General features: G+C 38.9%; 1 non-coding gene and 1 pseudogene across 1 annotated transcript; one reads left to right on the top strand and one right to left on the bottom strand.

The window, feature by feature from the left end:
* The window catches only part of LOC133047606 (histone-lysine N-methyltransferase SETMAR-like), a 112230-nt pseudogene that overhangs the window by 49823 nt on the left and 38367 nt on the right, over positions 1 to 24040 (top strand).
* On the bottom strand, positions 7452 to 7523 carry TRNAC-GCA (transfer RNA cysteine (anticodon GCA)). The gene has a single exon. It is a non-coding gene; the product is annotated as a tRNA-Cys (tRNA).

Here is a 24040-nt window from a genome sequence, read left to right as displayed (position 1 = left end):
CTTTGGAGATGTAATGCACACAATCCTGGCAGGAGAACTGGCGTGCCTCCTTCCTGTAAGGAGATTTAATTGTATTTCCAACACTCTCTGAGAATGCTTTTACAAATTGCCATTTTTGGATGCAAGGTGAAATTAGGAGTTCACTGTTGATCATCTCAACCAAACTTCCTTAGATGTGAGTCTCTGAGCTTCCTTGGTAAAAAGAGGGGTGGAACCAGAGGTTCACTGTGTGGTCACAGAAGCATCTGCATGCCTTTCACTGCACAGAGAAACAAGGAATTAGCACACACTCATCTACAACCTCTCTTCCGTTTTCAACAAACAAAATCTGAGGGAAGAATTTATCTCTCAATCTCTGAAAGATTCAGAAAAAAAAAGGGAAATATTAAGGTTTGTGTCACTGACACAGTTAGCCCTCCTTCTCCATGACTTAGCATTTTCATTTTGGTCACATGAGTTAGAATCACAGGACAGATATTATTAAAAACAAAATGTTCTTTTGAGTCACAGATTCTTAATTTTTTTTACATTCAGGATTTCTAACTCACTCATGTGTTGTAAGGTATTCTTTTAGTGCTTCTGAATATACTTATCTGAAATGGATTAGAATGAGACTAAGAAAAGCAGAGTAAGCTTACAACAGCTGCTGCCTTCTAGTTCAAATATGTGGTTTGATTTGGGTGGGAAAAGGTTATGGAAAAGCCCCTTCCTGTCCCACCCACAAGATATTTGAATGAACAAGGATGTCAAATAGTTCCCATCTCCCTTTTCTCTTCTGATTAATTATTGGCAGCTATCTAAAACACCGGACAGAGAACGAATCTGGTACGGTAACGGAGTTAATAGGGAAAAGAAATTCTGCTTTCTATTGGTGATACATGTTGTAAAAGTGAGAATACGGCTGATTAGTGTCCAGGATAGTGATTAGACACGGTTCGGGTTAGATTTGGCATTTCTTCTCAGGATGCCAGCACAAACCTTGAAGACTAGGCTTTGTATGTCTTATATAATGTGAATTGGCTCATTTGTTTAGCAGTGGGCAGAGGAGAGCTTTGAGGGAGTGAGATTCAGGACTGGTAGCTTAAAACAGAGGGTGGTGAGGTGAAATTTAACCTGAAGAGAGAGAAATAGATCTTTAGGTTCCACAACAACAAGAAATAGCAAGAAGGTACACAAAAGCATCACTAAATGATAAATGACTGGAGAAAAGATGAGAGGAGGGTGAGGCAGGTGTTCATTGGAGTAGAATGTAAAATCATTATACATTATACTCTCAGGATTTCAATTCCCATTTACTATCAACTTTCTTTTTCTTTTTTTTGTTTTTGCCGACATTCTTATATTACAGTATCCAGTGGTTCTCTTCTTCTTGTATATGCAAATCTACTCTTGAAGAAATCTCTCACATTGGTCATCCTGCTGAGATATTTTGCTACTGTCATTGTCAAAATATACCTGTTTCACTTCTAGACATTTGGAAATGTCAAGGGAAGATAAAAACACCTTTGTCAAAGGCCTATGATATTTTCCTGCTTGACTCTGTAGTGTAGACTTTTAGAACAAGAAATGGCCAACAAAGTAGCTAAATAGACACCGTCAGCTTCTGTTTGCTTGTTGTGATGGAACAAATATTGAACTTGAAGTCAGAGGTGTGTATTCAAATCCTGTGGTTCTGTTGCATGCCATCTGGGTGACCTTGGCCAAGTCACTTAACCTCTCTGAGTCCAGTTTCCTATTTTGTAAAATGATGATAATAATTCCTGCCTTGCCAACTTCACAATATTGCTGTGAAGATCAAATGAGATACCGTATGTGAAAATTCTTTGAAACACTACAAAACACTGCACAGATGCAAGCTATTGTTACAAAGCTGAATCCTGGCGGGTTCTGTGGTGTTTGAGCCATACATGCACATGCTGAGTCTAGTCGGTCTATCATTATTTCTAAATATGGCTGGTCTCTTGGCTTCTGAAGTTTCCACATGAAATATCGCCTGGTATTTGCTTGAATCCTCTGCTCCATGTCCTCAAATAATGGGCCATTAAGTGTTACATTCCAAACCAGCAGAACCAGCATTTCTGACCTTGTACCTGTGACCTGCAGAAGTACTATTGTATCTCAGAGATAAATGTACCCAAACTGCAAGGTGCTTAAAAGATATATTTAGTGCGAAGGCATTTCATTTGTCACTGAGCAATTTTACAGTGTCTGATATAAGCTGTAGATTTTATGATCTATAATCAAAGGCTTTTGCAGACACCTCTCCTTAATTTGGATTTGTGACAGTATTAAAAAATGAAACTTTCATCTTTGGATCTACTTCACTTATTTCGATGAAACAACCATGTATGCTTTTAAGTGTAAGTCACTGAAAATTTCAGACTGTCCTTAGTAACCCAGGAACTCTTGACACGAACTTGTTCTACTGACTTAAGGGAAAATATTCTGTTTTCTGTTCCTTTTGATCACCCTGGAACTTTTTTTGTACCAGGCTGTTTTCACCCTATTAGACTCAATGTGCTCAGGAACTAATGGGCAAAGATAGAGGTGGGTATTTCTCTTGCAATTGTATACAGAGATTCTAGAACTGAAGGATACCTGGCATGATAGAGATAGAACTCAGAATGCCAGAACTAGTCAAGAACTTGCAAAGCACTTTTTCAGAGTCCCATTTTATTTTGTAAAAACTGAGTCTCAAGTAGATGTAAAGGTATACCGAAAAACACTTTTCCACAATTGGCAAAATAAGCACTAAAATCAATATCTAGTGATGTATCCTTCTATAGTACAAGAAACAGCCTTTCTATTATAATAATCTCCACAGATAATTTGAGCAATGGAATTTTGCTATATAGCACATATCACCTTTTCTTGCCCTACTGGAAGTGTCATGAAATAATGAAAAAGCATTCCTTCCTTCCACAAAGCTATTTGAAGAAGTTAAATCTATATAAGGGCTCTGCCATTTATTTATCACCCATTATGTGAATAGATTTCATGCATATACAAACTAACTGAAACCGATTGACCTCAATCACAAGAGCCACTCTTCTTTTCTCTCACATTTTATTCCTTTTGTTGAGCTGAAATGTAAAATTTTGTGATGTAATTAATGTTGTCTCCACCATGCCTGCCCCAGCTTTCTAGGACTCTGCCACAGATTTACTCAGACAGGACTAGAAATGCTCTTTCCACTTGGGGTCATTAAAAAAAAAAAAACAAACACTCCTCTTCATCACCATTTCATCTCCAGTAGCTCTGACCTTACGTTCTTGGTTATGACTCTGTGCTCTTGTCATTAGCTTCCCACAACTAGAGAAATCAAAAGTCAGCCATCAACAGTCATCACCATCCACCCTCATACACAGCAGGAGTGCACGATGCAAATGTGAAAACACTGGGAGAGGAGGATTATTGGGGACATTATGGAGTTTGGCTGCTATAACTAAAAGGTAAAGGGTTACACACACACGCACTGAGGGGGACCAATAGATTCAAGAAATATTTGGGGATATTCTTTGCAGAGACGAAAAATACTATGTCTGGTTTTCAAACAAGTGGAAATGTTTGGTATTACAAGACTGCACCGCATTATGATCCCATATCCATCTAAAAGTTCCTTTAGTTGAATGGTGCCCATGGGTCGTGTCTGAATACACCTTGCATAGGGAAAGTGGCAGGAGGAGGAGGAGAGCAATGGTAGGCACACCCACTTCAGGCCTACACCAAGGTGAGCGTTCAGGGCAGCCCCTGCCAGACCACCGGTGCTTCCCAGGCCGAGTCCATCCAGCTCCATCTTGCCTGTGCTGCGCCCTCACTAGCGCTTGTGAGATGTGCCGGTTCTGCCCCAGCAGAAGCCAGCCGGAGCCACACCCACGTCAAGAAACTGAGACGCCACTTTCTCAGAGTTTTTTTCAGTCCCTCTGCATCTGAAGCATCTCTCTGTAGCCTGGATCTTAATAATTAATCTGTTAATACTGACTGGACAAATCTCGTAAGAGAAGAGTCAGGCTCTGTGATGCTGATGCCTGAGAAACTAAGCACTATTTTCAGACACAATTTTAATATCAACAACTTCTGAGTTACCTGGGTACACCGGAGTTTTTCACATGGCTTAGGCTTAGAATTGGGTCTTGAATGAGGCTGTGACCAAGATCATAGCGTGTAGAGGCCAACAGCAAGAGAGGGAATGGCTCTCCTCCAAGGGGATCAAGGAAAAGAGAACTAAAATGGGATTTGGCACAGTGTCCCCCACACCTGAGCAACTAATAAGCACTTTAATAGAAAACTGCGTATAATGGAAGATAAGATGTAAGGCAAAGGAGAAGCTCTTCAGGCTGACCAGATTCTCATAAAGCTATTTGGGAAGGTGAATTTATTAGAAGATAATTTCTTCCTGAGAATCTTTGTGTCCAAGATAAATTGTTAAAACATCAGAATAAAATAATTAAGAATTGTAGAGCTGCATGTCAGAAAGCATCATTCGGTGGGCTCAGTGAGTGGAAGCTCTGCAGAGGACCAGCCCTCAGGGTTAGATTGGTTCGGACCTGGCTCATTTCTACCTTACTACTCGCTTTCATAGTGCCAGCCTCGTGCTATGACTAGACTCCCCAGCGAGGACAAATTTACTGCTCTAGGTTCAGGCTTCGCCTCTTCATACTTACCACCATTCTCAAAGAAGTGGAAAGGACTTTTCCTTTTTCCCCTCAGTATTCCTAGTACGATTCCTGAAATTAATTCTGATTAGGTTGCTTAAAGCAGAGGCTTAATGAATGTGGCCAGGAGAATAGAATGTGCCGATTGGTTTATGCTAACCAGGTCTCTGAACAGGGGCCAAGTTGGAGGCAACAGTTCTTTAAAGAACAGGGTTGCAAGAGTAGGAGTAGGCATCCCAAAGTGAAATCTGCTCTGTTTTCAAGAGAGGTGATTGGTGAGACTTAGGGGAAGGAATAGATTCTGGGGAGCTAGCCAATGATACCTAACTTTATACATATTTTTGTTAATGCAAATAGTAACAAAATAAAAAAAAAATAGTAATTTATTTTGGAGCAAAATTTGATACCTATATCAAGATTTAGAATGTTTATGCATTTTGACACAATTCTACTTCTAGCAATCTACCCTACAGAAGTACATGTGCAGACACTGACAATCAAGACTATATGTTTCTTTATTATTTGAAATAATAATGGTAATAAAAAACAGGATGCAACCTAAAATCATTTATCCAGCATACATCATTGATTAACTGCAGTCTGCTAGGTACTTTTAAAGGCTGTGAAGGCAGCAGTTAACAATAGAATTACAATCACTACTTTCATGAAGTTTATATTCTAATAACCTCAGAGTCAAAGATTTGTGAGTACTGACTTAAAAAGACAGCTATTTATTGTGATAAGTGATAATAAACAAGTTGAAAAATACAGTATAATTTTGGTGTTTAAATAAACAATTATATATGTCTGAAATATTTTAAAATATACATCATGCTGCTAATTAATGGCTATTTTGCAATGATGAGGAAGGAGTGACCTTTCCCTTGTCCTTTATGCACTCTTCATTGATTGGCATTTTTTAACAGATATGCACATATTTCATAATTTTAAAGTCTCTAAAAGAAAAGCAAGTATTCAATAAATCATATTTATACTCATATGTCAGTGTTGGAAGAAAAGAAAGTAGAGGAGAGGAGAGGAAGAGGGTAAGAGATTGGATGTACAAATGGGCAATGATCAGATTGTGTTTTAAAATAGAATTTTGATCTGCAATCTGCGTAAGAAAGCAACCCCGTTATCTACAACAAACAAGCTAGGTAGTTGGGCTGCTCTAAGTCTAATTTGCAGGAAATTGATCTCTACTGACAATTCAGGAAACTAAACATTAACTTCTGGGATAATTGACCCAAAATGACCATGACTTGACTATTAACTTACAGCTTTCTTAATTTTTGTACCTGCTTCCAACTTAGAACCAACTAGACAAATTAAATGGACACTCTTAGCTAATCACATAGATGTTCCACTTCTAGGTTGCCTAAACACAGCTTGCCCAAGCCAGTTGGAGCCTGCTGGCTTGGGGTACCTGAGGTCACCCACTTTCTCCACCAGGCAGTTCCCCCACTCCTCTGTCTCCTTCGAGTCTCTGCCCAAATTTGGGTGAAATGGCTGACTCCCATGCTACAGCAGCCCAAATAGACTTTTCTTTGCTTATATGTTCGTTTTCATTTATTTTCACAAAAATAAGAGTAAGACTAGAAGAGGAGAAAAAGAGGAAGAGAAGGAGAAAGAAGTCACAACATTCAATTTCACATAATTTATAAACTTACTGAGAAGACAAATCTACCAGGCCTTTCAACAGTGGGAGAAATATCAGAGAACAGACTCAAAGACTGAACAATTACGTGGCACAGAGGGCAAATTCCTTGAAATTCAGGAGAAAGCTCTATAGATTGTAACAACCATGGACTAAGTCAGACTTTTTTCTAAAAACAGAAATAGTAATTTCCCCTAGGGTTGATGGGGCACTCCAACTCTGAGTGTCTTATTGGAGAGAGATTCCATAGTCAAGAACTGATATTCAACTCATTATCTACCAAAAAATACAATGTTTGACTCCTAGTAATGGTCTTCCTGTCTCCCCTTCTCCTGAATTTATTGAAAACATTTATTCATTGAGGGAAAGGGCAGAAAAAATAAAGCCCTAGACTCAAGGGCCTGACTAAAGATTCAAAGTATTTGTGTTACTGTTTGTGTAAGCCTGAACCATGGGGTAGATAGGACTGAATTCATATATTCCAGTATATCATAACAATTCATTTTACTATCAACATTTAGAAGTGACGCACTGTGGGGAAAATGGGTCCTTTGAGTTAAAAACAGCTTGTGGCTTCCTGGTCAAGAGCTCTCATTGCACAGCTCAGGGCAAGGAGGTTCCTCACAAGAATATTTACCTCGCTGAGCCAAAATGGGTGCTTGTTGGTCCACTTCTTGATTCTATAATATTCAAGAGAGAAAAAGTCTCCTTGATCCTGCCCCCATTATATCCAGTGTTGAGATCATCAAACTGACCATACTATGTCTTTTCAAACAAGTGATACCTTGAGTTAAATCTTCACTTTCTTTCACTAGCTACACCCTTAGGAAAGATATTTCATTGTTTTAAAACTGGTTTCATAATCTATAAGATAAATTTAAGAGCACTCATCTCAGAACTGTTGAGAGAATTTAATGAAAAAATACAAGGTAAATAGAATATTAAATATCACATCGTTTTCTCTTCTCTTTAAGGAAGGAGTGGCTTACTAGCATCTATTTCCATCTAAAAAGAGAAAGTGAAGTGAGGTGAAAGTCACTCAGTCTTGTCCTACTCTTTGCAACCCAATGGACTGTAGTCCATGGAATTCTTTAGGCCAGAATACTGGAGTGGGTAGACTTTCCATTTTCCAGGGGACCTTCCCTACCCAGGAATCAAACCTGGGTCTCCTGCATTGCAGGCAGGTTCTCTACCAACTGAGCTATCAGGGAAGCCCCCATCAGACATGTGAGAGAAGGCTTGTGTGTGTAGCAGAGCTGTATTAAAGCATAAAAGAGACAGAGAAAGCTTCTGACATAGATATCAGAAGAGGGATGGAGAGTGCCCCCAAAAAGAAAAGGAAATAGATTTAAATCACCAAATTGCACATGAGACATTCTTGCCATCAGGTCAACAAACCAATAATTTGCTAGTGAGGAAAGTTACAGAAATTTCTATAAACAAAAGAAAATGTAAGAAAAGATCTGGCATTTTAGGGTAAAGTTCTGTTTTCAACTTGGAAAAAGCCTTCTGAAATAGCAAGAATGGAGGAAGTTAGACTCAGATTACATAAAGCGAATGACCATTTCTCATGTTAAAACTAATAGATAGTAAATCCTGGAGAAATATTTACCACCTGCCTTCATCTGACCTCCAAAGCTTGAGGAGCATGTCCACAGAAATCTGCTTTTTCTTCTGTGAGCAGAGGGTTGACAACTAAGAGATCCGAAATTGCCCACTTGCTGCGACACTTTCTTTTGATGTCATTTTGAGCAAGGATGAGGGAAGAGAAATAGAAAGCTAACATCTACATAATTTAAATCAGTCTTTCCTCATAATTTTACATAGGAAGCATCCTCATGTTTTGGAGGAGGGTCCTAAGGCTTAGTGAGGTGAGATACCTGCAGAGCAGACTAGGTAAGGAAGGTTTGACCCCAGGTCTGTCTGACATATCCACTCTCTTCACCTGACTTTTATCTTCAACTGAATAATGTGCTTCTTGGACCATACTTCCTGACTCTCCATTCCTAATCTTTGAGTAAAGTTCTATAATTGAATATATGTTGTAATCATATTTTCCCTGTAAAAAGGAAAGTATTATTTTTCACTTGGAAAACAACATTTCAGGACTCGAGGATCTAGTATTAATACCTACAACATTTTTGTTACCTAAACTCAGTAATAACTAGGAGACAATGTTAAAGGGAATTTTAAAAATGAGGATATGTCTGAGATTCATTTATTTATCCATTCACTTATTAGCACATGTTTATTATTGAACACTTATTATGTGCCAAACAATATTCTAGGTAGTGAGGTAGGGAGCCTTGCTACAAGTGCAAGCTGTGGACTAAGAGCATTGGCACCTCCTGGGAACATTAGAAATGCAGAAACGACAACCCACCCAAATCAGACTGTGCATATGTGACAAGATCTCAAGTTGACTTGGGCCTCCCAGGTGGCACGAATGGTGAAGAACCCTCCTGCCAATGCAGCCGACCTAAGAGACACAGGTTCAATCCATGGGTTGGGAAGATCCCCTGGGAGGAGGGCATGGCAACCCGCTCCACTATTCTTGCCTGAAGAATCCCATGGAGCGAGGAGCCTGGTGAGCTATAATCCATAGGGTCGTAAAGAGTCGAGTCGGACATGACTGAAGGGACTTAGCTCTCACTCAGCACTAGTTGATTCATATGCACATTAAAGTTGGATAAGCTACATATGAAAAAACAAGAAAATTACTGGTCTTTAAGAAAAAAAAAACAAGAAGAACAAAATACCATAGCATTTTATTTATATTATATAGAAAAAATATTTATTTGCATACTCATTAATGGGCAGTTATAATATGATCATATTATATTTGGACTAATTTTCAATACTGGACTTTTCCACTTGGGGGGAAATTGAACTGTCAATTATCTTACCATGAACATGCAAGACTTCTTCATTCATTTCAATTTATCTTTCAAAACATTTAATTACTCCTTTCATACAAAATATTTAAACATTGGGGGAAAATGATTCTACATGATAAATATGGCATCTTAAAAACCATGACTAACTTAACCAGAAAGACTTGGAAAGCACTGTGAAGCTGTCAAAAGTGCCAGCTAGGACAATGAGGGAAGGTGTCTAACATTTCTTATTTGGAAAACACTTTTTTCTGTCTTACATCGGTATCTTCCACTTTCCAAAAGTTCATTTTATGCCAACCTACTTGTATGAAAGACCTACATTAATACCGATTTTTGCTAATCAAAAGAAATCCAAAGATTTTTGTTTTCACAAAGAAAAAGGAAAAACAAAAATAGCATTCAGCATTTGTTTTGCAGTTTGTTATAGAGGCAGTGCCCACCCTAAGCAATGAGAGAGGCACCGCTAAAGCTCTTCCCCTGGAACTACACTCAGCATCCTCAGAGCTTTGAGCTGTGTCTGTGAGCATCTGTGCTTTGCCCTGATTTATTTTGTGCATTCACTAGCCAGATATGTCCTAAGGTAACTGCTTTTGTGCTTTATGCCCTTTCGATTTAAAAAAGGTTTCATAGACATGCTCTGCTTTTAGATAGCTGGGGAAACCTATGTACAATGAGGTAAAGCACCTTTTCTGGCTCTTCATAATGAGGTTGGGATAGTTGCAGATTCTGGAATACAGCTGGTTAAATGAAATATTCATTTTATCTTTCAAAATACAGGCTGGAAATGTATCCAATGCCCACTGGGAAGTATCAAAGAAGATAAATTATTGGAAAAGGCAGATTTGCCTTCTTCTTTTCTCTGGTCTCTATGCTTTCCAAATCTAAGCTCCCTCCCCCACCCCCTTTGGGAGCATTTTAAGAAGATAAATACAGATTTATCATTTTTAGCCTAAATGAATGTTTTCAAAATAAGTTGTGGTTCTGTCTGCCAGCAGTAGGCACCCCTGTGTTCACTAGTAAAATTCTGCCAAGCCCTCAGCTCTCATGGCACCTTTACACTCTAATTGCCAAAAAGTCAAGGAAAAAAAAACCTCACATCTACTATGTGGCACCCAAGGGATAGAAAAGCAAAGAATATGCACATGAACAGTAACATTTTTCAAGGGAGGAACATAATTTTCTGGAACAGTGATAGATGAACAGATTTTTCTACAGAAAGATTTTCTCTAAAATTTTGGCACTGACCTGGATGAAAACTTTCACATATGGCACCTCAAAATGGCCTGGTGGTGACACCCAGATATCCACCCTAAGATCAGAGACTGGTCATGGAGGCTGTGTGTTACCCAGCCCTGTTCACATAGACTCTGATACGAGGTGCGCCCCCCAGGTTATGCAGCATGGCCGTCTGGCACCTAAGGTCCCTTCTCAGAAATATGCTTGTCATTCATCAGACAATGACTAGCTTCTTAGACTGAACTTCCACCTTCAACCACCCTCCCATCCTCATCACAGGTAGCTCTGAATTAGGTGAAATGATACAAAATTCATATAACTCCTTTCTACTCATTTTTTTTTTTATTTTTATTTATTTTTTTTCTACTCATTTCTTCTTTTGGTCAAAGCCACCTAATTTAACTTTTAATTGTTTACTAAACTGTCTCCCCTCTAGGACATTGAATAGAAAAAAGAAATCCTTAAGGACTTTGAATTTTCTTTTAATTCTGTAAAATTGTGGAATTATCAATGAATGAAAGAGATGCATTAAGTAAACAATGTCAGTGACCTGGGATTTCTGCAAATCTCAGACAAATGGAATATATATGCAAGCAAGACTGTCTTCTGTCTTGTCAGTTATAAATTTCATGTGGAATTTCCTATAGTGTTTGAAGGACTTTGCTCTTTGCTACAAAGTTGTTTATCAAAGATTTTTTTTTTCCTATCCTGATTAGGGGATACTTGGACTCAATATTTTAAATATACTCTTTTAATTTCATATGGATTATATTGCTTTAAATATCTCATTTATGTGGTTGTTGTTACTCCACTTTCAATAAGCGTGAGGATAAGCTACTCAATGATATTTGATGAACAAATAATCAAATGAAAGAATGATGATTAAATGAGATCATGAGACACTGTGCTACAGATTCATTGGGAGCCTGAGTTAACTGAAAGAAAATTTAAGACAAAGTCTTCCCATGTGGCTCAATGGAAAGGAATATGCATGCCAACGCTGGAGACACAAGAGACTCAGGTTCTATGCCTGGGTCAGGAAGATCCCCTGAAGTAGGAAAGGGCAAGCCACTCCATTACTTTTGCCTGGAAAATTCCATGGACAGAGGAGCCTGGTAGGCTACAGTCCAAGGTATAGAAAAGGGTCAGACACAGCTGAGTGACTGAGCAAACACTTCATCATTGAGGAGTTTAACATTTAGCTGAGATTTGAATACTGTGTCCAGTTAAATTAAGTCTAAGCCTATGCCAAGGTCCAGACAGTAGACATAATGACATCTATAAGAATTCAAGTGAAGATGCAGAAGTCATGGGGGGACTGAAGGGTCCGGAATTCCCAAGAAGTGAAGTTTGAGCTACCCTTTGCTTAACATATAAAAAGTCCCCTTGAGCCGTGGTAATTTACACACAACCATTTGTAAAGATGTGTGTGCCGAGTCGTATCTGACTCAGTCGTATCTGACTCTCTGCAACCCAATGGGCTATTGCCCACCAGGCTCCTCTGTCCATGGAATTCTCCAGGCAAGAACACTGGAGTGGGTTGCCATTTCCTCCTCCAGGGGATCTTCCCAACCCAGGGACTGAACCACTGCCTCTTAAGTCTCCTGCATTGGCAGGCAGGCTCTTTACCACTAGCGCCAAATGGGCTACTATTTGTAAAGATAGGTGACCTTAATTCTTAATGACTAGGGAATGTTGATTAATAAAAGAGCCAAGGGACCCAAGATTTTTATATGTCACCATATATTTATCAACAGGAGTGTAGTATTTACTTTACAATTCTGACTTACAGACACCACTTCTTTAAGGTGAAGCAATTCTCTGAAAAGTTTAACTTGAGGGCAGCATAATTTGATTATACTTTTACCACTTCTCCTTGCTCTGACTTAGGACACAAGATAGAAAGTTTAGTGGAAATTGGTGCTGAACACAATAGCCCTCCCAGGCAACTTTCAAGTAGTACGTGTGGTATGCTAATGCAATTAGCAGAGAAGAATCTCAGTCCTGGTGTTAAGGCTTGAGGAAGATGGGAGCGTTCCTGACCAGAATTCTTTTTATGGTGTAGTCAATAGGCACACATATAGCGGTCTCCTTAAAACTGGTCTAATCAATAAGCACATACACAGTGATCAGTTTAGCATTCTTAAATATAGCATTGATATAAAATAAATGCATCTCATTCTATGCCATGTATCCCCCTTCACCCATTTTAAACCTGCCTTTGTTCCAGATTTCCAAACAATGATCAGATTGGAAAAGGAAACAAATAAAAGTTTTTTATTTGAGTGTATTTATTCCTCTAAAATAGTAGCTTTGAAAGCTCTATGTCTTGCCCAGGCATAGAGTATCTAAACACTGAGTTCTGGTAAAATAAAACTGTACAATGGTGTGTGCATGTGTCTTTTTTAAAGCCTTGTCTTTTTAACAATAGTGCTTCTGTAATGATTTAATGATAGGGGCTGATGGTTAGAGGCTGCCTTTCTCGCTCAACAGTATGAATAAAGTAACAGGGTATCTGTGATACACAGGCTTATAAATCTCAGGACAACAAGGGCCCTTTGGATTTCCCATTGCTCGAAAAGCACCATTTATATTTCCCCTGTATTTTATTTATTTGTCTGATTGCTTCATTTCACTTTTTTTCTATTTACTTTTGAGGATATTGACCCACCTCTTTCTTATGAGCATAAAGAATAAGAATAGAGATTAAAAAGTAATAATAATTCAAACATTAGGCCCTTCAGTTCATCTTAGTCTTAGGGGAAAATGTAATAGCATTTGAAACCTGATTCTATATTTTTCATGTCCAGGAGGGTGTTAGCAACTTACCCTTTTATTTCTCCATCCAATATGAATTCTTTCTTTTCTAAGGGGAGATTAACCAAGAACCAGGCAAAAGAGTTTAACTCCATTTCAGAAATGGCCCCTGAGAGTGCTCTGGGAGAACTTTCCTCCAGGCTGCCCTGGTCCTCAGCTTGGTCCTTGGGAGGGAGGTATGAGCTAGTAAATACATCCAGAGTCCATCCCTGCAGCCCCAGGACTGAGAAGAATTCACCAAATATACCTGGCCTCATTGTCCTTCACTGTTGCTATTCTTTGCACTTGTGGGATTTTAATTCTGTGGTCGTGACTTGTTTGTCAGGATCTCTGAAAAGATAGACTTGCAGAGCTGCTTTCCTGATAGACTAACACCCCAGGAATAAGTTGTTTGTTGGTTTTTGTTTTTCAATCAGAAAGCCTGTAAGTCTCAGTTTCTTGTAAAATCAAGATAACGATACTCGCTTATGTGGTTGCTGAGGGGATCTCATGAGATTTGATTGTGTAATAGATCAAGATGTATAATTGTCCCCACATTTAGTAGACTCTCAAAGACTTTAGATTCTTTGCCTTTCTTAGGCTTCACTGCATTTCCACCATAATATTAGCCGTGGAAATCTGCATACATGTGGGAAATTCTTTGGAATTAATGGAAAATGTTAATATTTCTCACATGTGACTAATGATAGCTCTTCAACCAAAGCTAAACTCTGAAGTCCTTCCGGAGCTCTGTCCTTCGTGTACATTATGACAGCCGCTCACATCAGAGCATCTGTCAAAAATCGCAGCAGGACACATTTGGCAGCCACTTTCCTCCTCATTCATTTAATGTTATCAATTAAGGGGCAACCATAATCAAAGAAGCGATGGTATAAATGAAGATACTGAGCCAAATTAAATTTAACTTAAAAAAAAAAAAGTAAAATAAAGTCCAGTTCCATCACTGCCCCATGCCTGTGAGATGTGATTCTTGCGTTATAGGATGCACTCTGATTTGTGGTTCAGTGTATCTATCCTGGGTCCCTGAAATGTGATTTTAATACTAGAAGTATAGACAGCCTTTCAGTACCACGGGGTCAACTGTAACTAGGTCACAAGGCATGGACCTCAAGGATGGTTTTGCAAATACAAATGTGCAAATGGATTTCTCTGTTCATGGTGAATTAGATCAATCTTGCCTGTAGTCTGCCATTTTGTTGGGTAAAGACTTTCCAGAATGGCCATGTTCTCTGGTCTCTAAAACAGCTATTCATTTGCTTTGTGAGTGTGTCTGCTCTTCCATAGGACGGAGCCCATAAGGGCAATGACCTAAAAAGCATTGCCACCTGAAGTATCTGGGTACATTACCAGGCTAGTGAGAGGGAGAAGCAGTCACGTTAGATTGATTTCACATCAGTTATATTTTGCAACATAGACAGTAGCAACAAAGTGAGAAGAAGGTTGTTCTGTTTGAAGCCTCAGAGCTGTCTGGAATACTGCCTAGCATAGGCGCCTGAGCTGTCTGGAGGCAGCCTCGTGCTATGCCTACTTTTCCTTTGGAGGTCGTGTTCTTCTCACTAACAGCACCTCTTAGCTCTAATTCAGATATTAAAACAGTACTGACTCTGCCCAGTCTAATCAAATTGCAGAAGGAACATGGCACCAAGAAGCCCGGGCATGAGGAAGTAATAAATATGTTTCGAGGTGACAGTTTTCAAGGAACCTGAGTCTGCACGGCAGAGTTGAAGACAGACAGCTCCAGATGGCAAAAGCTGCCGAGTAGATGTCGTGGAAACCTGCACTGTCTGAAAGGAAAGAACAGATCACAGGCCAGGTCTGGATCAGAGGGAAAGCCCCAGAGACATGTGATGAGATGCGCCTTTGGAAACAGCTGGGAGAGAATAAGAAATATGGAAGGAACTGAACTAGTTTAAGTATTCTTGTAGCTGGATAGGGTGGCTTTATTTCTGTCTCTGAAATCGGTTCTCTTTCAAGGCATTTCTTTCTACTCCACTTTGCTTTAGCCCCTACTTCCTGTTTCAGAGTGCACCAAAACGGCCTGAATAAAACCACTTTGGAAACTCCCTCCTCAGTCATCTTGGGAGCATACAGATAGGCAATGTTGGTATAACTCAGCCTTTTATATATTTTTAACTACTCACATAATCGCACATTTAAATGTCACCGATAAGAAAGCCAAGAATAAATTCACAAGCATGCTTGCATCCAAGCACAAGTAACACAAGCAGGCACACCCACACATACACACACACACATTCACACAATCACAGTGGTACTGAAAACAAACTTGCCAATTTGCAAATGTGGCATCAGAGTCCATTAGAACAAAGGAGGCCCTATGGCTTAAATGGGTAAGTAATTGGCTTTTGTCCTGTGTCATATTTTAATTAAAGATAGCAATGCAATCTACAACATATCTAGAAATTATCAGAAACCTCTTTTACCAGAGACAAAAAGGGTCAATACCTTTTTGTCTCTATGGCATAAAGCATCTCAGGTTACCTTGTCCCTGTTTATTACAGTAACTCAGGGTTGAAAGTAAACATTCAATTGATGAGGGTGAAACCATATTTTGAGAGTAAATAAGGACATTTCTGAAATTAGTTGTTTGCTTCAATAGCTTTTGAGACAATCTGAAGGCCTTTGCTCTAGGGATAGAGACAAAGAAAGAGGTAAACGATTCAAGAGAGGAAAACAGTCAGAACTCTTAGACAAAGCTGAGAGATAAATGTCTATGAAAACAGACAATAATAACTCTTCCCATCTCTGGGAGGAACTAGAACAATTCAACAAGCTCTGTGCCTGTTTCTTTCCATAAAGTAGGTTTTCAAATTTTTCTGCTTCTTCTCAGGATGATGAAAGCAAAACATCATGTTAGCACCCTGACAGCTAAATTCTGTTTCTGAAACTATTGTGAGAAGTCACCAAATGCAGAAGTGGAAACCTCTTTTCAGCTTCCAAATTGAGCATTTGTTTAGGCCTTCCCACCAAAGAGATGAAACCATCCCAATAGCATTTTGGTGCACTATATAGAGAAGAGTTGAAATGGAGAAAATAGAATGACCCTCCCATCATTACCCATAGCTGATAAACGGTGGTATTAATGACCCAGATGAATTTGATCCTTTCTGCCTCTAGTTATTTTGATAATACTGGCATCTACTGAAGTGCATGAAATTAACAATTAAAAGGGGTTAAGCAGACACTTAATACTTGTTCTATTTTGTACAATTTGGCAGTAATGCATCTGCTGTAATCAGAATTTTTATTTCTCCTTGGGAAAAAAAAAAAAGGCAATGTTTATGTTTTGGAAGCAAAGCCTCCCTGATCTGCGCCTCCTCGCCTGCATGTGTATGCATTGTTTGTTGCTGGCCTCGCCAGCTTTACTGGCCTGCCTGGCTGTCTCCTTTTGCAACAGCTCCACCTTTGGGCCTCTAAAGGGAAAGGTCTTTTTTGCTAAAGGATATGAAAACTGGCAGTAACTAGAAATAGGCACTCAACCTTTTGTTCAGTCAAACCAAAAAAAAAAAAAAAAGAAATTTTTTCCTCATCAGAAAGACACAAAGAAAAAAGGGAATGATGGAGGGAGAACAGGAGAGTAACAAGTGATGTTAGAGAGAGGTATAGAGGAAGGAGGAAAAGAGAAAAAGGAGGGAAACAGGAAGGAAGAGGGGAAGGGTTCTTTTTTGACCAGAAGAAGATGTGGCAGCTCATCCAATTGTCCTTCTTTAGGGGCTTCCTGCCTGGACTGTAGACACCTGAAAAATTCTGATTCACCCTGGGCCCAGGATTGCTGTTTCAAACTTCCTCACTCCTGCCATTTTCCTATTGTTTGTTTATAAACTATAGCACCAGACTAATAAATGTGAAGTTAAGGGACCATTTGGGTTTCTGTTAAACCCATTCTTTTTAAAAAGAGTGAAAGTGTTAGTTGCACAGTTGTGTCCAACTCTTTGAGACCTGATGACTGGAGCCCACCAAGCCTGCCAGGCTCCTCTGTCCTTGGAATTTTTCAGGCAAGAATACTGGAGTGAGTTGCTACTTCCTTCTCCAGGGAATCTTCCTGACCCAGGGATCGAACCTGGGTTTTCTGCATTGCAGGCAGATTCTTTAACATCTCAGTCGCCAGGAAAGGACCATTCTTTTTAAAGTGAGAATTAAATACAGTGTGTGGCAAGATTCTTACTATTTCTTTCTGAATGCTCAACAGTCTTGGATTCTTTCCAGACAAATACAACCTTACTCCCAGGAAACAGGACCTTGGCTAACCAGAGATGGGAGAATGAACACAAGAAACTTCTTAAATTCCACTGTCAACTAGACCCCAATCCTTAGATGTGCAAGTTTCAGATGTATCCTGGGAATAGACAATCCATAGCTCAGTTGGCAAAGCTGGAGATCTAAGCAAATCTTTGTCTAGGGGAATTGGTATGAAACTGTTAGTATTAATATGAAAAGATCAGAAAAAATGTATGCCCCAAATTCTGTGCCCAGCAAAGATGTAGATTTTTATAATCAAATTTATGAGCTTATGAGAAAAAAATGTTGTAGTACATAGAACGTGAGTAGCATGGAAGAGACATTTTCATGTTTCAGATTAGCTCCAGGATCTAGGCAAGTCCATGCGCTCTGCTTTGGAGCCTTCAATTCTGACCTTAGTAGCTTCAAATGTGGGTTGGCTCTCACAGTCCTGATTCCTTGCTATCTAGTCACTGAAAATCACTTTGCATAGTTCACCAAGACCCAAAATTCAAAGTGCTCCTTCAATAAATAACTTCTTGCTCAAAATCATTTAAAGTTCTCATCAATCATAGGTTAAAATTCATATTTCTCATCCCTACTATCAAGGTCTTTGAAGGCCTGCTCCTATGTCCCTCTCCCAATAACCCCATTTAGGCAGTGATTCCCAAGCTTTTGACACCAAGGATTGGTTTTGTAGAAGATAATTTTCCCATGTATGGGTGGTAGGGGGTGGTTCAGGTAGCAATGTGAGCAGTGGGGAGCGATGGGGTACAGCAGATGAAGCCTTGCTTACTGGCCACCTGCTCGCCTCCTGCTATGTGGCCCTATAGACCATGGACCAGTAGCAGTCCTCAGGTCCGGGGTTGGGAACCCCTGAATTTAGACCTTTTCAGACCTTGGCAGACATTCACTGCCTCACCCCCAAGACCACTCTGAGCTTTCTTTCCATGACATGCTCCCTCAAGATCCACCTGCAGTCCACCTGCCTTGTATACAGATGGCACCCCAGACAAACCCATTAATTGAAGTTTTTATTCTCTTATAAATCTGTAGTGCTGACTATGTCAGTTCTCACTGAGAGTGTATACTTTATAGGGGAGGACTGATTCCGATCTATCTCAAAGTGTGTATGTGTGTGTCTCGTTTTTTCTACTCAGCTGGGTTACAAGATTTCTGAGGGCACATCTCATGCCTATTTGAATCGCCTTGTGACAATTAGGATAGCGCTTTCTCAGTATGAGGTGCTGAATTTTTAAAAATTATCGATTGGTTGCATTGTCAGGAAAATGAGTGTTCCAGTTTATTTTTGCACCCACATGGTTCTATGTGGCGTCTTTCTTGATAGTGTAATGAGTCAATAATTGAATAAGTCTGATTTGCAGCAAAGCATGTATGCACACGCATCCCAAGTGCCAAGTCATTTCAGTTGTGTCCAACTCTTTGTGACCTTATGGACTGTAGCCCACCAGGCTCCTCTGTCCATGGAATTCTCCAGGCAAGAATACTGGAGTGGATTCCCATGCCCATCTCCAAGGGATCTTCTGACCCAGGGATCAAACCACAGTCTCTTATTGTCTCCTGCATTGGCAGGCAAGTTCTTCACCACTAGCGCCACCTGGGAAGCCCCCAAAGCAGGCACTTTCACTTTTAAACCATTTTTGAATATTTAGTCATTCTGTATGGCAAAAATAAGTAGACTTTTTACATTATCTCTTATCTTACAGTTCTCAGCTATATTTATATGTTTTTTAAAAATTTATTTTAAATTTATGTAAATCTTATGTAAGTGGAAACCAGAAAATAAAAGTCTTATTTTGGTGAATAATTTTTCATATACCCACTCTATTTTATTGGAAGCAAACTTAGCTCCAAGAACTCTTGTAACTCACAGTAATCATTCAGACCACAAAGATATCCAGTCTATCCCTATCATGCACATCTACATTTCATTTTTAAAATTCTGTTGAAGCATAATGGGTACTCAAAAATCATTGTGTGCTCTCCAATTAGAAGTCATCCTACATTTCTTTTGTGTTCTGAGAAAATGTTCTTTCCTTTGCTACCAAATGGTGAATTATTTCTTAAATAGGACCTTTATGTTTCCATTTGTCACACAGCTGGTCACAATGGACAGCAGAAGCCCTGGATGAAAATAGATGATGCTCTGAGGGATTTTCATAGCACAGATGTGAGAGAAGGCCCTGCACTGCTCCAAGGGGTCTTTTCATTACCTTTGAGGAAGGTGGGCTTTGAATGTCTACATTGTGGAGGAAAATACATCTTTATCAATCAACTGGTATCTATCCTGCTCATTTGTACAAAATATTGTGGTGATTGCAGAAGCAATGTTGATCATGGCCTCTGCCCTCAAATTCTGAGCAAGGGTATAGAATCTTAAAATTAACACCTGTTAAGCAACAGTGGTTTGTAAGAGGTAAATTGTATGCAAAAGGCCATCCACACTTAAGGACTTAGAGGATAACCTCTCCCAAATCTGGAATTAAAAGTGTCATGCTAGGCCCATGGAGGACTGCCAATATTCTGCTTGTTGAGATTAAATTAAAGTAAAATAACTTTTGTTCCTGCATACCATATGCTTTTCTTTTTTAAAATGTGAATTCTAGAAAGGTACTGGATTCATGAATACACATCTCCTCACTCTCTGATCTTAATATTTCATTTGTAGCCATATTTATCTCCTCTTCCAGACTAAATCACTCACTCCTCACTCTGGGCTCCTCATTTACACTTTTATTTTGTACAAATTATTCCTTTTATGTCTCTCTCTCTCTCTTTTAGTAGGTATTTAATAAGAACAAGAAATGAGTTATATATTTCTGTGTGTCCCCTTTACCTGGGGGATATGCCACAACCTGGCATATAAGAGTGATCAATAATAAATGCTTGTTAAAATGTTCCAGTAAATTTTAAGCTGCTTTGAGAAAGGTGGCTCAGACAGTAAAGAATCTGCCTGTAATGCAGGAGACCCAGATTTGGTTGGGAAGATCCCCTAGACAAGGGAATGTCAGCCCATTCCAGTATTCTTGCTTGGAAAATTCAGTGGACAGAGGGACCTGGTGGGCTACAGTCTATGGGGTTGCAAAGAGTCACACTACTGAAAAACTAGCACACTTGAGAAAGGGAATTATATCTTAGTCACATTTACATCCTTAAGTTGCTTAAAAGAATGCTTTGGAAATAGATGGACCTCAATTACTATTTGTTGCTTTTAAGGTAAGGAGGAAGCACATGAGATAACCTTTAAAAGAAGGCTAAGTTAGGGCATGGTATACCTAATTTCAGGCTCCCCTGATGTCCAGTGGTAAAGAACCTGCCTGCCAATGCAGGAGATGCAGGTTCGATCTCTGGGTTGGGAAGATCTCCTGGATAAGGAAATGATAGGCAACCCACTCCAGTATTCTTACCTGGTAAATCCCATGGACAGAGGAGTCTGCTGGGCTATAGTCCATGAAGTCACAAAAGAGTCAGACACGACTTAGACACTAAACGACAATACCTAATTTCAATATTCAGGGCTCAGATACAGAGCCCAGTCACTTAATTGATATGAGAAATATATCAGACAGCATACATTTGTCTTTTACTTCATCAAAATAGTGTAACTCAAAAAAATTTCTTTTAAAAAAAGAAGCTATCATTTATTATTGTGGCATTTCATGCTTGCTCTCAAGTCCTATTTCTCAGCATCAGATTTAGTGTAGCACTGTTTCTCTGGGAACTTGTGCCACTCTGCTAACTGCCTGTCGATGGGGCAGTTTAAATGAATCTGAGGAATAGGTGTACCTGGCCTTTCACCTTAATGCCTTTAAAATGATCTTTGCTTTATTTTAAAGGTGACTAAGACAGCTTGGTATCATAAAGAGATGAGTAAGTATGCAAGGCAAAAGCATTTCCAGCCAGAGATGGGCTGGCCCCCTACTGTTTATATTATATATTCATCTTGTGGGTCTCTGGGATAGAAAAATAACTGTTTCTTGGTGCAGTTTTATTCCCCTTCCTCCAGCTATTTACATCATGACTTCTCAGTACATGTAAATAAATATGTCATTATCCTTCTCATTTTCAGAGTAATAGCAGCAAGGTAATAATTGCACCAAACAATAGGACATAACCCTAAAATGTTGTAGGTCATTGGTCCCTGGAAATACAGAAAATCTCTCTTTTCCCATAATCTATGAGAACTGGGCTGAACAACCAAAGTTACAGACTTAGTATATTAGTTAGGATTCTCAGAAACAAAGCCAATAGGAAGCAGACAGAGACAGAGAATCAGTAAAAGGAATTGGCTTATACAATTAGGAGGCTGAGAAATCCCAAGATCTGCAGTCAGCAAGCTGGAGACCCAAGATAGCCAATGATGTAATACCATTTTGAAAACCAGGAAGCTGAAGACCCAAGAAGAAAAGATTTTCCTATTCAAATCTGAAGGCAAGAAATGACTGACATCCCAGTGTATGAAGTCAGAAAAGAGGAGTTCCCTATTTTCCATCCTTTTTTTTCTATTTAGGTCTTTGGCTGGTTAGATGAGGCCCACCCACATTAGAGCAGGCAATCTGCTTTACTCAGTCTGCGAATCCAAATGATAATTTCATTGAAAAATGCCTTCATACACCACTCAAAATGATGTTTGACCCTGTGGTTCAGTCTAGTTGATGCATAAAATTAAATAAGACACATGGTATTGATGCTCTTGAAAATATATGTACACATACACATATAAATATAATTTCTTAGTTTTATCACTTGTTTTATCATTGTCTTTACTTCTATTAATGCACTGAAAGTACAGTAAACATCTGTTTAATGTTTAGCAATACTTGACACTCTACCAAGTGTTGTACATATGTGACCTAAATTATTTCTCAAGACTATCAAGATAGGTATTTTCATGACTTCAGTTTTATAGATGTAGACACCAAGTCTGAGACAGGAAAAATAAATTTCCCCTGCAACAAAACTTGTAATTCACATGCCAAGACTAGAATCCAGATCTATTTAACACCAAACCTCTTCATTCTTTATTCTATTTTGCACAACATATTTGAAAATCATGACACTCTGAAAATCTACATTATATGCAGAATCCAAAGATTCATATATAATAGTCCTATGTTGAGAAATAAGCTTTCCCCCCGTCAAATCTGTTTGCAAGAAAATATCATTACAAATAGCACTATTTAACCCTTTTCACTTGTAGAGGAATAAATTAGAAGAGGGTATTTCTGAGGTATAAAGCTTGGAAGCAGTACACTGAATTAAACTCATGTAAATAGGACCACTGATTTTATCTAGAAGAAATAAATATTCCTAATACCAGAGTGTTCAGCTTTCATTTATCTAAACAACATCTGGGTCAGGTCTAATTTTGGCCTCGTTATGGAAAGCAAAATTAAACAGACATGCTATGATAAAATCTGATGTTAAATTTTGATATGACAAACTATACAATAGACTTAGCTGCCTTGCAGATTTCAGAGGGAAGAGTCATCTAAAAAGCACATATGAAATGCACAAGTATTTGCTCTCTTTCAGACCTTAATATAACTTTTCCATGGCTAAAAAAAAAAAAAAAAAAAAAAATCCAATAGCACATGATCTTTATGATCCTTTTGTGGTAGTGTTTCCAGTGACCATATTCTCCATCAAACTAATCATTGCAAGTTCACTTTTGAGACTACCATTATTTCTGTTTGGTTACTGTTGTTGGAAAAATACACACTACCTAAAAGTTGAGAGTCATATTTTATTTGTCAGAAATGTTTAGGACTTAGGCCCAAGAGGCAGCATCTCAAGTAACTCTGAAAGAACTACTCCAGGGAGGCAGGGGAGGAGCCAGGTTATATAGAAGGTTTGCAGCAAAGGGCAGGTAGTTAGAACACAAAGAGTTTTTATGTTTCTTTGTTTTTTGCTTTTTCTTTTTTTTCCATTTATTTTTATTCATTGGAGGCTCATTACTTTACAATATTGTAGTGGTTTTTGCCATACATTGACATGAATCAGCCATGGATTTACATGTGTTCCCCATCCCGATCCCCCCTCCCGCCTCCCTCTCCATTCCATCCCTCTGGGTCTTCCCAGTGCACCAGCCCTGAGCACCCATCTCATGCATCCAACCTGGGCTGGTTATCTGTTTCATCCTTGATAGTATACTTGTTTCAATGCTGTTCTCTCTGTTTTTTGCTTTTAATTAAAGAAAACCAGATATCCAAAGTTAAGGAATAACAGGATCCTCTATGATCCACCTCCCAGAATAATGGAAATAAACAAATGGGACCTAATTAAAATTAAAAGTTTTTGCACAATGAAGGAAACTATAAGCAAGGTGAAAAGACAGCCTTCAGAATGGGAGAAAATAATAGCAAATGAAGCAACTGACAAAAAATTAATCTCAAAAATACACAAGCAACTCCTATAGCTCAATTCCAGACAAATAAACGAACCAAACAAAAAATGGGCCAAAGAATGAAACAGACATTTCTCCAGAGAAGACATACAGATGGCTAACTAACACATGA

This window comes from Dama dama, chromosome 27, assembly GCF_033118175.1.
Source record: "Dama dama isolate Ldn47 chromosome 27, ASM3311817v1, whole genome shotgun sequence".
Classification (NCBI taxonomy): Eukaryota; Metazoa; Chordata; class Mammalia; order Artiodactyla; family Cervidae; genus Dama; species Dama dama.
The sequence above is the reverse complement of the archived record's forward strand: the minus strand, read 5'-3'. Positions and strand labels throughout refer to the sequence as shown.